Genomic DNA, 15951 nt, shown 5'->3' with positions numbered 1-15951 from the left:
TGTATAATTTAAGTTTACCATGCTAGAAAGATGATTTCATCAAGAAAAGTGCAGTACCATTCTTTAATTATTAATGCTGTAGTTTTGTTCCTCAAGTTAAAAAAAAATAGTGTACCAAATACTTAAAGGACATTCGTGACAAATACTATCTTCATTGTGTTTCGTGAGTAGTTTACCATAACCAATTCTGGTTTATTTTAGCATTTAATTGGAAATATTATCTTTTTTATTATTTGATTTTATCGTTGCTCCCAAAAGCAAAAAATACAGTAGGAGTTACCGAATTCTTCTATCTTCTCTTCATGTAGTAGTAGTAGTTTTGAGGGGAGGCGACCGACAGCTAAGGTCATTTGCGCCATAGGGGATGGATAGGAAAGGATGAAGGGTGGAGAGAAACCCGGCGTCGGCATTAGCCTACTCTTTACGAAAGGCGCCAAGGGGTCCGCAGTTTAACGTCCCATCCGACGGACGGCGTACTCACTCAAAGTGCCCTCCACAAAGCACCTCAAGTAGGGATCGAGATACCTCTGAAAAATATTCAACACCGCCGGGATTTGAACCCGCGCCCTCATGGTGGGAAGCCAATACGTTAGCCCCCGCACCATCTCGATCCCCTTCTCTTCATGTATTGCTAGTTTGAAAACAATTGTCAAATTTTACGTTCGGTTAAGGTATAATCATAAAAACTTCAAACTTAGGATTGGCCGAGGGGTCATTTTTAACTATTAGGCCCTGTAGAAAAATGTGAGATGAAAAGCGATAGGATAAATCCGACTTTAGCATCATGCTACTTCAAGAAAGGATGGGGAAATGGCTTTCCTCACGTCACATAAACAGTAGACCTATGGACGTAAAAGCAATTAATCCGATGAACCCATGGCATCGAGGGAGCATCTACTTCACCATTCTGCACATTCCATTCCTGGTCATTTCGCCATTTATAGCTTTCCGAGCTATGAGTCTCAAATCTAATTTTACAAGGAAGGCCCTAGTTTTAGCTTTATGGAATTTCCAATGACGTTTTTCTGACATTTCATCATTTTTTCCATATAAATGTGAATTCATCAATACATGTCACCAGAAAAGTTCATGAAAGATGGAAGTACTTGGAAAAAACTGATATATGTTTGTTATAGTGACATAAAAAAATGAGTTTTAAGTCATCATTGATATTATTATTGATGATACACTACATTTATCAAATACTTTATACCCATATGTATACTTTTAGCACATGTTTTTATACCGATTGGAATCACACAGGAATAATATCACTTTGGGAGTTAAAATAAAAGTTTACTCACATGACGCACTTTCTTGGCCATTGGTTTCATTGTCATGCCAATTTGATGGATGTCTCAACCACTCCAGATAATGCTCAAGGTTTCGATGTAGACGAACGTTATCAGTTGATATACTACTGTCTGTGGTAGATTGATGTTACCTTTGACGTCACGTCTCATCAACGTATGCTTTAAGGGAAGCACAATAATCAGTACACGTACTCTAATGCACAAAACATACAGTTGAAAACACCAGATCATTTGCACTATTTTATCGATATATGTAAAAAATTAATTCAATCGTGGATACATCTCGTTAAAAATTCTGCTTTTGTTTAGTAAAAATACAATATAAAATCTATAAAACGGTAAATAGGGTAAAGGGAAATGAAACGATTGGATTTCTAATGAAGAAAATGAAATAAAATTAAACTTTTGTTGATTTAATTAATTTGGTTATGCAATCAACTCTAAAAACGCAGCGCTGTTTCCTGTTATTGATCCGTTCCCCGAACTCTCTCTTCATCTTGCGGTGCCTTCCTTTGAGTGATGTTCTAGATGGTGTAACCCCTCGGTACGATTAATTTAAAAATGTAGGCTGTTGAAAACAACGCGCTGCTTCTACCCTTCCGTCTCTCCCTTATTTCTCCGGTGTCCTAATTACTCCCCCGCCGTCAGAGACGCAAATAACTTCCGACGTCAAACACCTCCCAAGGCAACCATTGTTACTCACGATACCCTTACCAATACACTCGCCATGGCGGTACGTATCACTCATGCCCTCACCCTTGGTTTCAGTGGGGTCCTGTCTGATACAGGTCCCCCTCACAAATTCATTCATCGAGTTTCCCGATTCCATCGCTCGGCCTGCAAACCCCTGAGTTATTTGGTACTCCTTCCTTTCATGGTAAGCAAAACACGATTGGCAAGGGCATCTTGGGTATCGAAGGTGTACCCTTGGGAGGAGGCTGGAACGTAAGCCAACCTGGTGGAAGGTGAATATTGACAGATTAAAATTGGTGCACATTCCTTAATTTGGAACAAAAATTACAATTTCTCATGAACTTCTCAATTAAAATTGAATTTAGAATGCATTTAGACATTTTCATCCTTCCTTAAATTCTAATTGCATTTCTCTTTAAATATGATGTGATATTTCGAAAACTTTGCTGTATCTTTTGTCTGCGTGAAAATTTGCTAGCATGCAGAGGAACACCTGTGATTGAATATGCCTTATACGGATAATAATGTTTATCAGATTAAATATATTGGGAAGAAAAATGTGACCTTATACATCTAATTATACTCATCGAGTCAAAATGTGAGGTAGAGGAGATACATAACTGCTCCTTTGCAGTGTTTAATTATTTTTGTTGTTGTAACTTTTTCATGCCCTGCAGGTACACTCTGATAGATATGGATTGATATAAGCATGCTTGGTTCTGCTCTCTTTACAAATTACTGCATTATACAGGACTTTTTATTTTGTTAATTATCGTGCGATAGGGACGTTTATAGTTATTGGTGGTAATGAATCGAGTTATTAATTTACAATGCAATTATTCTATCGGAAAGCATATTCATCGCTCCTAATATACGATTGTGAATGTAATTTTGCTGGTTCCATGTTTAGGTGAACACCGACGATTAGATTGAATTTAAGTATTTTATACAGTTCACGTTAAATGTGGGAATATTTTCAAGTGTTATCAAATTTTTACTACCCTCTTCTTACTCTTCTTAGAAGTAGTAGAATATACCCGGAAGAGATTAGTAGTGGGTTTTAAAAAAGAGAGGAGAATTGAATGATGAAAGAAGATTGAATAAAATGAAATTATTATTTTAAAAATGCAATGAAATGGAACTGGGGGTATATATAAATGAAATATTAATCAATCAATTAAAGAAAAGATGTTTGAGAATATAGACAAGAGAAGGCAATAGGGAGTTAGCATTATTTGAGAATGAAGTAATTCTCGTATCAATTCGACATTTTCAATCAATGTAGTCTCTGATCGGATATTATTGATACATAATACTCGTGTATGGAAATGAAAGATAGTTTTGAAGATTTTACCAAAAGAAAAAATATACCAGCTTCTAGAGATGAAACATGAAGCAATCTCAACGCGTGGCAAATAATGCATGGTCAAGGTACTATTCAAATGTACCTCAAACAAGAGGGTATTTATATTTTAAATTCGTTCGAAGTTATATTGTAGGTTATTTTATGTAAAAAATGAAGAACTGTGTAATAACTAATTGAGAATTATCAGTTTGTCAAACATGAAATCATCGTTGCTCAAACATTATAATAACATTCCTCGTTGTGTTCCGAGTGGTGAGATTTTCGTTACCATTTACATATATCTTTTCTTTGAAATCTACTATTATCTGAACAAGCACGTTAGCCGGGCTCTTTATCCACCACTTGACTTTCGAGAATTGTCTTCATCACACCACCTTATCTCAAAACGTGTCTGATAAGGTTTTCGCTTTTGCTTTCTTTTCATAGTTTTCGATGAAGTTCTTTCTGATCCTACTATCCGTAAGACCCCTTTGTTAGTTATTCCAAACGTCGAAATCTTTATTAAATACTGCACCATCCCTTTTTAAAAGCCTTCCTCAGGTCACAATAGTTTTTCATCTTCAAAGAATTCCTCTTTTCGCCTGCTGTTGATGGGTATTAATCGAAACCAATTGAGTCCAACTTTAATGTAAAAATCCATTGAACTTTTTAAAATAAGTCAATTATATTATGCCGTTTAAATGGCATTTGAAGAATTTTTCTCATTTATAAATTGTTCGCCAGATTTTGGTAAAGTATTGAAGTTTGCTTGCGTCATCTCCTTAAGAAATTGTTAGTTATTAATTTGTGCTGTACCAAGCTTATTGTTTGGTTCAAAAGATACAAAAATAACTTCCAAAACATGTCTCATTACTTCATACACCCTGAGGTCTAGGCCTTTAATATTCGAGGGAAGACGAGGTTTTGTAAAAAAAACTGTCCTTCTACCATCTCCCAGAATCGATAAGGAAAGCTTTGCTATGCACCCATGAACCGTACAAGCCATCTCTCTTTCACAGATCCGTTATAGGCTAGGAGTTCGCATTTAATTATGCAGGAGGGTGATATACTTTCCATTGCATGAGAACGTTTTCATAGATGCCCATCTTCTCAATAGAATTTGCAAATGTTACTCTGAAACATGGCAAGATTGGGTGCCATTATTAATATGTTGGCGCCATTAAAAACGATGAAAACTTTTACACGAAGGCAGTGAGGAAAGTAACTTGGAAAAATTATCGCAAAAGTAACGCGTACTGAATGTATGTGTGAAAAATTAACTCTGACCTATGAACTCATTTGAAAACGGCTGGTTCAAATTATTTGCTCATTAAATTTGCCGGAAATCAGGTATAAGTAATGAAAATAATGGTATTGTAAGCATTCGAATGTAATTTTTACTTGGCTGATTTTTTTATTATTTGAAGTTTTCTCATCAGTTTTTTAAAGTCTTATCGCCTCCTCGAGTTATAGTTAATGCAGTTTTAATTAAATGTATGCATGAACTCAATGAAATCTGAATATTCTACCCAATTATGTGGTAAACTCACGGTCCTTTTAGAGGAGGGCAAGGTTTATGAGGGCCGTGATGATGCTGCACTTCTGGTTACACGCCGGTGATGATGTTGCACCCGCCAATTTAGGCATTATTACTGACGGTATATCTACTGAAGGTACTATCGGGTTACTATCATCAGGAGATTGCATGTTGCTTCTTAGAGAACTTAAAAAATCTTCTGTAGTTTTGTAAGGAACTGAAATGAGGAAAATTCTTTCTCAATAGTAGCTTCAAAGCTAACTCAGAAAATGTCTTCCACATCCTGAGATAAGTCATTCATGGAACCATCCTGTATCCTGTTACGTACTATTTGTGATAGGGACGGAGTTCATTGCAATAAACTGGACATATGAGGCCATACATTTTCATTCCATTCTCGAGTTAGTCTGTTGAAGCAATTTATCTGTATATTTTCTGAATAATGAGAGTTAGTTCTCCTATAATAATTTAGAATGGCAACTCCATATTTCTTTAACAAAATTTTTAAAGTCGCTGACAAACAATCATTTTCAAACAAAACACATGAATGGTACTGATAAAATTGGGTAAAAATCAATTGAAAAATGATCCGTTAATTTCTTGTGGTATTTATAGCTTTCATTATTATTTTCCTTTGAACACAATTTAAATGTATTCATGCTTTTTACTTTCTTCAAACAAATGGAGCTTTGAAATTGCATTCTTAAAATCTAAAAAGATTGGAGATACTATGCACTGGAAAACAAGGAGGGTGATAATACTCTTATGTCTTATTTAGCAACTTATTTAAAAGGTGCAGTATGACTAAGAAAATGCTTGGTAGTGAAAACAATTTTATGACAAAAAACTGATAAAATTACATACTGAATGCAATATGCAAAGTTCGATCTTGTCAAACTATAGAGATTTGTTCCTTTAGATGCTGAAATTTCTTTTCTATCGCACTTTTGCCTTTTTGTAAAACATTTCCCTTATTATATTCTAATATTTTCTGCTTCCTTTTTTGCTATGGCAAATGCATATATTTGCCAATATTTTGGCTTATTAAGTGTGTTCACCATTGTGCCACATCATTCTACATCCACTGCCTCCCAATAAATTTCCATTCTTAATTTTCTATTCTGTTCGTATCCGTCTTACCATTTGTCTTTCTTCCTCCTCCCTGTTAAAATTACCTTTTCCTATCTTCCCCTCCCGTGCATTTTCAAACTTTCTCGTCGATGCGGTAATGTGGTTAATATGAGCTCACTCAAAAAAGTAGTCACAAGTCCTGTCAAATTATGGTGCTTATTTTTACAATTATATGGCTACAGATTGTGTAATGTCCGTGTGTACATTTAATCATTTTTACTAGGGTTTTCAATATTTACGAAAATCGATAAAAAACTTCAATTATTATATTTTAGAGTGACTTCCTGGCTTCTTGTAACTCAAGTATTAACTGTACTCAAGGTCCGTCAATGTCCCGCGAGTCTCTCCGCTTTTTCCATTTCCGCTCGCTCTTCTTCCTTTAGCAGTTGGCTTTTTTTCCCTTTTCACTTTGATCCTTCTTTATAACAGGAGGAAATTGGCATCTGCCTTCTGAGGCATGAAAGGCTTGAACTTTCTACGGCCGGCGAGATGTGTCCGGTGCATAATGATTTCCTTCGCCATTCTTAGAATTCGAATCATAGACATAAGTTGTCGCTGTTTTCAGTTTGAGTATAGAATCATTGGAAAATTCTAAGGAATATGCAAGTATACACGTAAACGTGGAATATGGGGACTTACACATTAATATATTGTTACGAATTTAAATAAATGCAATAAATGAATGTATTTTGTTACTCTATAATTATGTAAAATTCATTACAAAGAGGTAAAGCTTTTTTTTTACTTGTTCACCTAATTCAGCTGATTCGATTGAAAAGAAATTTCAAAGAAAGTTTTAATCATAAATTTAATAAATAATTCGCCATAATGAATAATCCATCTTCCGAATCACTGCTCGTTAGTCACCCTTCCAATCGTCAGATGGTTCGTTTCCATCTCTTTATGTAATTTCTCGCTACTCCCGTAAGTGCCTTTGATTTTCCTTTTACCTTTAGCGCTTACTTTGCTTAGAAGAGTGGCTAAGTGCGCGAAACAAAGGTGGTTGAGAGGTTCTCGTTTTTGGACCATTATTCCTTTCGCCCGACGGCCAAAAATTGAGAATTCATTACGCAGTTTCTTTGCCGTGGGATACCGTGGAAGAAGGCGAAAGAGGAGGAGCAAAAGATGGAAAAGCGGACGACGTAATTTGGAAAAGTGATTAAATCCTTCATCTAAATGCCTCTCCAATCCGTCCGATTCTTTATCCCGCTCTCAACCCTTAATTAAAGTTGTTTTTCGCCATTCCCCGACCTCTTTTCTCCTTTATCTCTTTACCTTTCACCTTGACGGCTTTTATCTACTAAATTTTCCCTATTTCTCCCTTGAAATCTTGTATTTATCTTTTAGTTGCTTTCTTTCCTTTGTTTCCCACTCCCCGAAAAGCTAATTTTTTTCCATTTCGTCTCCCATACCTACATTGAACGACTTCTTGAAATGTGATACACAAATTTATTCCTTTACATTGACTTTTACGGACTCACGAACATTCCGAGTTTCCATTCGCCCACCTCCCCCCTCTCTCTCTCTCTCTCACGAGGTCCTCGCGGTTTCCCTCAATTGCCCAGTGAATGTTAACGGATTTGTTTGGCGGTAGTACTGCTACCAGCGGTAGCGATTTGAGAGCTTTCCACGACGAAGAGGACTACCTTTCCTTGGTAAACAAATATTAAATACCATCAATGTCCCTGAGCCTGTCACATGTGTTCCTACATGCATCTCTTTGCAATTCGAGGAAAATCATTTCGTTTATTCCCGTGCATAAAAGTGTTTTAATTATCCCGAGTTAACTATCAAGGGCTTGGAATCTAACGAAATTGGGTATTTTTAAATGTTAAGGCTACGGAAATTTCTTCTACATAATCATACTATGACTGATAGACGGGTTAAATCGTATGAAAAATCTTATTGGATGACAATTACAATAATATTCAAGGGAACGGGAATATGATATTTTTGAGTTTTTTAAATACCTATTTAACAGTTAAAAGTTTAATGCCATAGTTCTTTGATTTTGTGCAAGAATACTGGTGAGACTAATCGTAAGTACCTTTAAGTGCCTGCTTTATTAACCATAATAATTATCCGCTTTTCAAACCACAATAAATATGTTAGATACTCAAAAGTATGTGTAGGTAAAACGATCTTCTCTTATACAAAAATAAAATGACGTTAGTGTCTTTGCTTATCCGACAATAATTATTAATATCCACGATCAACCACCGAAATAAAGTAACCAGCATGAATAATTACAAATAACAAATGATTAATAAACGAATCAGCATATGAAATATTTCTTATAAACATGAATTTACAATCGCACTCCATTTCTCTTGAGGTGACACATCAGATAATTGCTACCTGCACCGCAAAAGCTTCACACTGAATATTAATTTAATTATTTACTTTGCCTCTAATGGATCTACTACATCGCTTCAACTTCGACAACATCTTAACAACAAGTCCTGTACTCAATTCTGAGTTAGTCGCCAACTTGTTTTCATATTGTGGATAAAATTAGATTTTATGCTCGTGACTATTAATATACAAAGTGCAGTATTCTATCAATGAACCGCATAATATATCAAAGCGTCTTATAAATTCACCTTCAACCTACATAGGGGTGACAGTATAGAAATATAGGTTAAGATGGCTCAGTTTTAAATAAAAAAATATTGTTCTCTGCAAAATAATTTTCTACTTTTTTTAAGACAAACGGTCCAACTGGTCTTTTTTGAAAGATAAAAACTAAACTAAAGCGTTTTCTGCTTGTTCTTATACGAGTACTACACGAATAGATACCATAGTCTTTAATGTAATGCCAGCCTTAACATTTTATTATGCAAAAGAGAGTAAAAAAATGAAATAATACAATAAAATGAATGGGATTTCGAGCTAAATAACACTCAATTTGCTTTATAATTTTTGAACAATGGCTAAATAAACATTTTAAAATCACAAACGGAGTTGTGAATTAGCCATGTTTACACTGCATTTATCAAATAATACGAAATCGGTATCAATATTGATTTTACTTTATGAAGGGTGATAACTGAGTGACTTTGGTATTTAAAAAAGCAATACAGTTTTTCTTTGCGAAAAATATCTCGGAATTATAAAATTGAACTCATCTATCTATTAAATTACCCGCAATTGCTATAAACACGTAAATTTATGTCCCATCTAAAAACAGTTAGTCAACTTATTGCCTTTATAGCATGTTTTCTATTTCCTCAAATATAACCGTTATCTAACGATTTAGGGGATTGAACTTTGATATAGTTCCAAAGAAAACTTCTGTGAATTTCACGACGTTTTAAAATTCAAACCAAAGCTGCATAAATCTTTTGAATTGAGCCATTATTCTGTGAAAATCTAGCTGATGATAAAGGTAAAAAAAAAGTCTGCGTAAATCACTTTGATTAATGGCCGTTACCCGTCTGAAAAAGCCTATTTCACCTAATAACTTTGCCCTGCAATAAATCTCCCTAGTTCTATCTACAGATGGTATTTTTCCTCACGCTGTTCCAAAAAAAACGTATTTTAGGTGTTATTTGCTGAATAAACATTCACGTAACGCACCTTTCACAAGGATGTTTATTCAATTCTTGTAAAATGGGTGATTATGAAAGTATATATTCTCATGACCGTGTTGAAACGATATATCGAGTTGTAACATGGGTTTTTAGCTGAAACTTCTGGGGCAAAATCGGGGCTTAATGGACTCGACCGAAAAGATGGATGGGGGTGAAGGCAAATGACCGAGAAAACGTGCTGAGTGGTTTTGTCATAAGGATCTAATTGCTTGGGCTAACCGTCGCGGCTGAACTGGTTCCAACTGATTACCCAGTGATAAGAAATAGGTTGTGAAGATTCGCCGAAAATCTGAGATGCCGGTCCAAGTACCATTATGCTCCAACAAAAAATTTCGTTCGAAGTAACTCTCCGACTTAAAAGTAATTTTAACCACTTATTTTCCCGCATCCATTTTTTCCCACTAAAAATAATTACTTCTTATTTTAAGCCTTGAGATAATTTGAATTAATAGGATAAAAGGTTTTCACATTTCGATAAAATAGTTTTGCGAATCTTTTGCACTCATGGCTTAAAGAGACAATTTATTTATGATAGTGGTATCATATTTAAAAAGACAACATTCAATGTCTGTCCCAAAAGTAGTAGGATTGAGTCGATTAAAAAAATATATGTCCAGAATTGATACATTCACTCAAAAGTCTTCGAAGTTGCGCCTTTGTTCGTCCAGATACCGCTGTCAATGGGGTTTTCCACGCCATGTTTTCGCTCACAAGCCAATGCACATCACTTTTAGGGATATCAAGTTCATCAGAAACCATGAGAACACTTAATCTGTGACTCCTGTCCAACAAAGCCTTCACTCAGCAATATTTTCGTTTGGAGGAAGAAGGGTGTCCTGAGCGTTCGGGGTCTTCAAAAATTTTCTACTCTCGATTCAACACCAGATCTACCCATGGCGTTATCACCATAACCTGGCTTGAGCTCTCATGAGTTTTTCACCGGGTTTGGCCTAGTTTCACGCAATATTTGATGGCGTAGCACTGTTCCATTGACCGGTTGATGGCGAAGCGTAACAAGGTTACGTTCTAGAGGTTTTGCAAACAAACGATTCGTACTCCGCAAAGACTGGGAGCCAACTGTCCCCGGCCTTTAACCTTTCCAGAGACTCCCCTTCCTCGTAGCCAGCCAGAGAAACCACCGCCCGTCTGTCCATCTATTTGGGAAAAAATAAGTCATACTAATTTTGGAGCAGACCTTATGTAAACGTAACACTGTATAGATCGCATTACCTTTACTTTTGAGTTCAACTCCTCGACTCATTAATAGTAGCAGTCACTCGTACTATCGAAAATTTCGATTAAAAAGCAGTAATGGCTTACTCCCGTGGAAGATCTTTCCAAATTAAGAATGCTAGAAGTGTTTCATTGGCGACAAAATTTATACCCTGAATGCTAAAAATTACTAACCGTAATGGTTTTGAAAAGTGTTTTCTCCTATATCATTTGTGTGTAGTTTTTCAAACAGTGCAGTTTATAGGCTCAGCTAATAGGCAGATTTAATAAAATTGTAAATACAAATAATTTTGACATTTTTGTAAACAGCGATAATCAGGGGAATAATTAGTGTAGTGTCAGATTGGTTATTAATGGAGTTCTACTGGCCAATAATAATCAAGCAAACTACTGGCCCACATAACACCTGACTATATTAATATAACATGCATTAAAACTTAAGTACAGGGGTGAAATCGTACAAATTTCATTGAGGTTTGAATACTGTCACTGCAATGAACGATGTAAATGGTGATTGTGGTATTCAAAGTTGTATATGCACAGGAGACTGCATCGATCGTGTTAATTCAGTGAGTGGAGCGCTGAGATATTAACCGAAGGGCCCTGAGTTGGCTACCAAGGTCACCTCTGGTTACCCCCAGCTTAACACAAGCTGTGTGATTTTTAAAACTGAGAGATATCTTTCTGTGAAACCATTTGCGGCATAGAAAAGTAAATCAATTCTTCTACCCAGATGTGTGGATTTTGCTCTGATTTGCATTTGATTAGATCTACCTTCATCCATAAAACCAACCTTCGGACTCTATAACTGTGGTTATTGTTGTATAAGACAGGGCGGTGGAGTGTCATAAATACAGGAATGTGACTAGATAATAACAGTTGAATAAAATTACTTCGAAGGTGTATTTGAATCGTCATTAGAGAAGTAGCAAACAAAATTCCTACCTTTGCAAAAGAAACAAACTCCAATTAAGGTTACTTCTTTCAGCCTCTATTTTAAGTCATTAAAATCGCAAGTAGTGTAAGGGTGTTTCCCTAATGAAGGTATTATTGTGTGGAAGGCGCTAGTCTTATTTTGATACTTCTTTTCTCTGGCTAATGTTTTATGCATAACAAGTAGTATCACGAAAAGACAGCACAACCCCCTATTTATTCCCCATCGTATTTGAAAATGCTTCCTTATACGCAATTGAATTCAATAGTTCGAGTGCAAGGCATCATGCTACTCAAAAGTCCTCCTTTATACTCCCATATCTCCTTTAAGTCTTCGTTCCCATCATATCAAACCACTGAAAACTATTCTGGCGCCGAAATCCTCTTAAACCCATCCTCCTCAGCGGAAGCATTCAGCATCCCTGCGAAAAAAAGTCCCGATCTACGGTAATTAAATATTTTCGTCATCAAGTTTGGAAAACTATCTCGAGGTTATCTAGAAAATATTCCGAATTTGAGCCTCTCCTAATTAATGTGTCTAAAATTTAGATCTCTGGTTGAAATATGCTAAACAAGTCAATATGATGCCGGCTACTCGATTGGAGGTAAATTTGATAAAATATCCAGAGAAAGCAATTCGCTCTGGAATTAATTTTATGTACTTTCTCTTCATTTGATTAGTACAGCTTTCTTAACGTTAACTTAACTAATATGTAATGTTTAAATTCACCGGTTCCCACATGGTAAATATATTGTTCGGTATCATGCCAAATAAATACCTGTTCAACGTTGCATTACACTTCCTTTAAGATCGTTGATAGAGTAATCAGCGGCGATGTAAGTATTGCTATGGTTTTACTTCAAACAATGTTTTTCGAATATACTTAACACTTTCAGGTTTCACTTTGTGGAATTGTTTGATGCCCATATTAAATTATCCAGATCCACATAAAATTAAAGTTTACCCGGACCAGACCCATTGCTTAGTCATAAGCAAGGCGCCACCGCCTATCATTCCCTTAGCGAAAAAACCACGACCACCGACTTTGAAGTCCTGAAAAACTTGACCCCCCTCTCCTCTGCCCGAAGGGTACATATTCAGCAGCTGTATGGGTAAATTGTACCTGATGATGACTCAATTCAGTAAAACGCGTCGTATCATAAAAGAAAGTCTGTGGAAAATTGCAAACTCACTTAATATGGATATTTCTCGATTTTAGACAAATACGAGAGTAGTTTGAAAGGTTCTCAAAATCACCATCAGATGTCAGCTCTAGCTCAGAGAGTTTCCCGCGTAATAACAGATAACATTTCTGAGTATACGATCACGTACACGTAACACGCACACGTAACGCCACAATGCTCTGTGAAGAGATCTTAGATGCAGGCGCCTCTCTGTTACTGGTTATTCCCTCGTAGTGATGGTGAAGATAGAAAACATTGGGATTCGAGCAGTGATTAAATACATACTTTGTAATCAGGAAAGCTAAAGAAATTCATGCTGACTTTCAGAATACTCTGAAATACTCTGTCATTTCATATGTAACTGTTGCCAAGTGGATAAACGGGTTACAGTTTGGTCAAGACAGCTTAGATAATGATTCTTGTTGTGGTCGGCCAAAATGTGCCACTTCCCCAGAAGTTATGGCAAAAGTGTATAAAATGATTATGGAGGACCGCCGACTGAAAATGCGAGAAATCGCTGAAGCAGTAGAGATGTCATCTGAATGGGCATATCACATTTTAGCAGTTGAATTGGATATGAGAAAATTATCTGCTAGAAGGGTTCACGACTCATGACGCAGGATCACAAATGCATTCGAATGGAAAATATCCGAGTGATGCGTGACCCGTTTTAAGAGCCACCAAAAAGATTTTCTGAAAGGTGGCCACAGATGAAACTTGGGTCCACAACTATACTCCAGAGACAAAACAGTAGTCCAAACAGTTAAAACATATTGATTCAGCACCACCAAAAGAAGCAAAGGCAATAAGATCAGCCAGGAAGATGATGGAGTTAACAGTTTCAGGCTTAATTTTGTGGAATTCCTTCATGACGAGGGTGAGAAATAAGAGAAACTTTACACTTCCAAACAAATTTTTAATGTTCTACGACCAATACGAAGCAGACGAGTATTTTGCAGGCCTCAAAGAATCTAATTTTGAAGATGGGATGAAGACCTAGGAACATCGCTGGACCAGGTGCATTTGTGTATAAGGGAACTTAATTGAAAAATAAAAGTTTCACCGAGGTTAGTTCTTTCGTTCTCTTCAAGTCCGAGAACTTTTCTAATTACCCACGTTTATTTCAGCAATCAAAATCAATTGAAAATACCTGGCATTATTTATTGAATGAGTGACTTATTCATAGATAAAGATAGTTAATGACTTTCTTGAGCTCAGTAGTAGAATAAAAAGTTAATATTTATCGCTAATCATTCCGCAGAACTAAAAATGATGATTATGATAGATGGGTTTAGGGCACACTTTAAACTAAGCTTTAAGATGTGTGGAATTCACGCAATCAGGAAATGGGGTGGTCCCTCTCCCTGTAATATCGTTTCCAAAGTTTTAGCAACCAAAGAAGCCACCACCTCTTGAATTTTAACTAGAATGATAAGAAGACATCGATCAGTAGAAACACACTACCAATTATACTTTACACTCTCAGGCTTCATGACGTGGAATTGTTTGATGTCCATATTAAATGAGTTTGTCATTCCCCACAGATTTTATTTTACGGTACGACGCGTTGATGATGCCGCGAGTCAGTGAAACTCGTTGTACCGTAAAATAAAATCTGTGGGAAAATTAAAAACTCATTAAATATGGACACTACCCATTAGGTTACCACTTACCTTATTCTTCTTTTGGTCTGTAGATTTTTTATATTTTAGATTAATTATATCTTATTGCAGTAGTATCAAGGAAGAATTAAAACATCTAATGTGGTCAGAGAAAGATTTCCCAGTGGAATTGGAAGCAGAAATTTACTGTATCAAGTGATTAGTATACATGTAGGTTAGCCGAACGTCACAAAGAGATAACTTTGGCTAATGAATTATTTGAATTAAAGATTTTAATTGCAACATTTATTTAATATACTGTGTTAACCTATTGCCACATTACACCGATGCTAATCTTAGTTTAAAAAATGAAAAAAATGCAATTGAACACTTTATGCACAGTATTTTATATTTTCTTCGGATGCTTGGATGAAAGGAGAAAACTACTTGAGAAATTATGAAGAAATTTTATTGAAAGATAGTTAATGAGAAAGTTGGCAGAAAGTAATGAATTCTTTTTTAAACTAGAATGCTTTTTTTAAAGTTTGTTTATATATTTAAAACAGAACTTTGTATTTCACTCTCAGTGACAGGAAGGGATTTAGGAAAGAAATTAAATTAGGTGAAAGAAGACTTAATTCTGTCACAGGGAGTTTATTCACACTAAATTTATGTTTCTCACGCAGTAAGTTTTTGACCCGAAGAAATTATTCGCTGATTCTTCTCTAATAAGACTACAAATCTCACTAGGTACGCTGAATGACATTTATGCTTTATGACGTTATCTCGTTTCATCGCTTTCCTTATAATTAATTATCTCAAATTTCCTTTCCCTTGATGTTAATTATCGTTGTTTACAAAATAAATTTATGATAACGAATGCGTGAGAGAAAGTTAAGGTTCACTCTACCTAAATTTCCTCTTTAGAGGTACCAACATATGTTTGGTCAATTTTAACGCCACTTAATTTGATTGAATTTTAATGAAGTTTTTGTAGACACATGAAATGCAAATTTACATTTCATTAACTTCATTGTGTCGTGTCTCCGGGCTCAAGTTATATTGGTGTCACTATAAGAAATGAAGAATTTTGTCAATCCTCAATTTAATTACCAGTTTAATTCGGATAGATGGTCAAATGGTTACGGTTCCTCAAAATTTCACCTCTGTAATTAGTTATAGTCAGGTTAATAATTTTTCTGATACTGATTTTGTTGAAAACGTTTCTACCACTCTGTGGTATTTATATATTCTAGCGGCCTACTATATTAGTTGCATATCTTACTCATCGCTGAAAACTCTATCAAAAGGTTTCGTTATTGCGCAGAGGACTCGTCGACGCTGTGTTTTTACCTGCTCTCCATCCTTTCCTACCACCTTATCTAAT

The sequence above is a fragment of the Hetaerina americana genome, unplaced genomic scaffold (assembly GCF_022747635.1).
Source record: "Hetaerina americana unplaced genomic scaffold, ioHetAmer1.1.p SCAF_4, whole genome shotgun sequence".
NCBI lineage: Eukaryota > Metazoa > Arthropoda > Insecta > Odonata > Calopterygidae > Hetaerina > Hetaerina americana.
Note: the sequence above shows the minus strand (reverse complement) of the source record.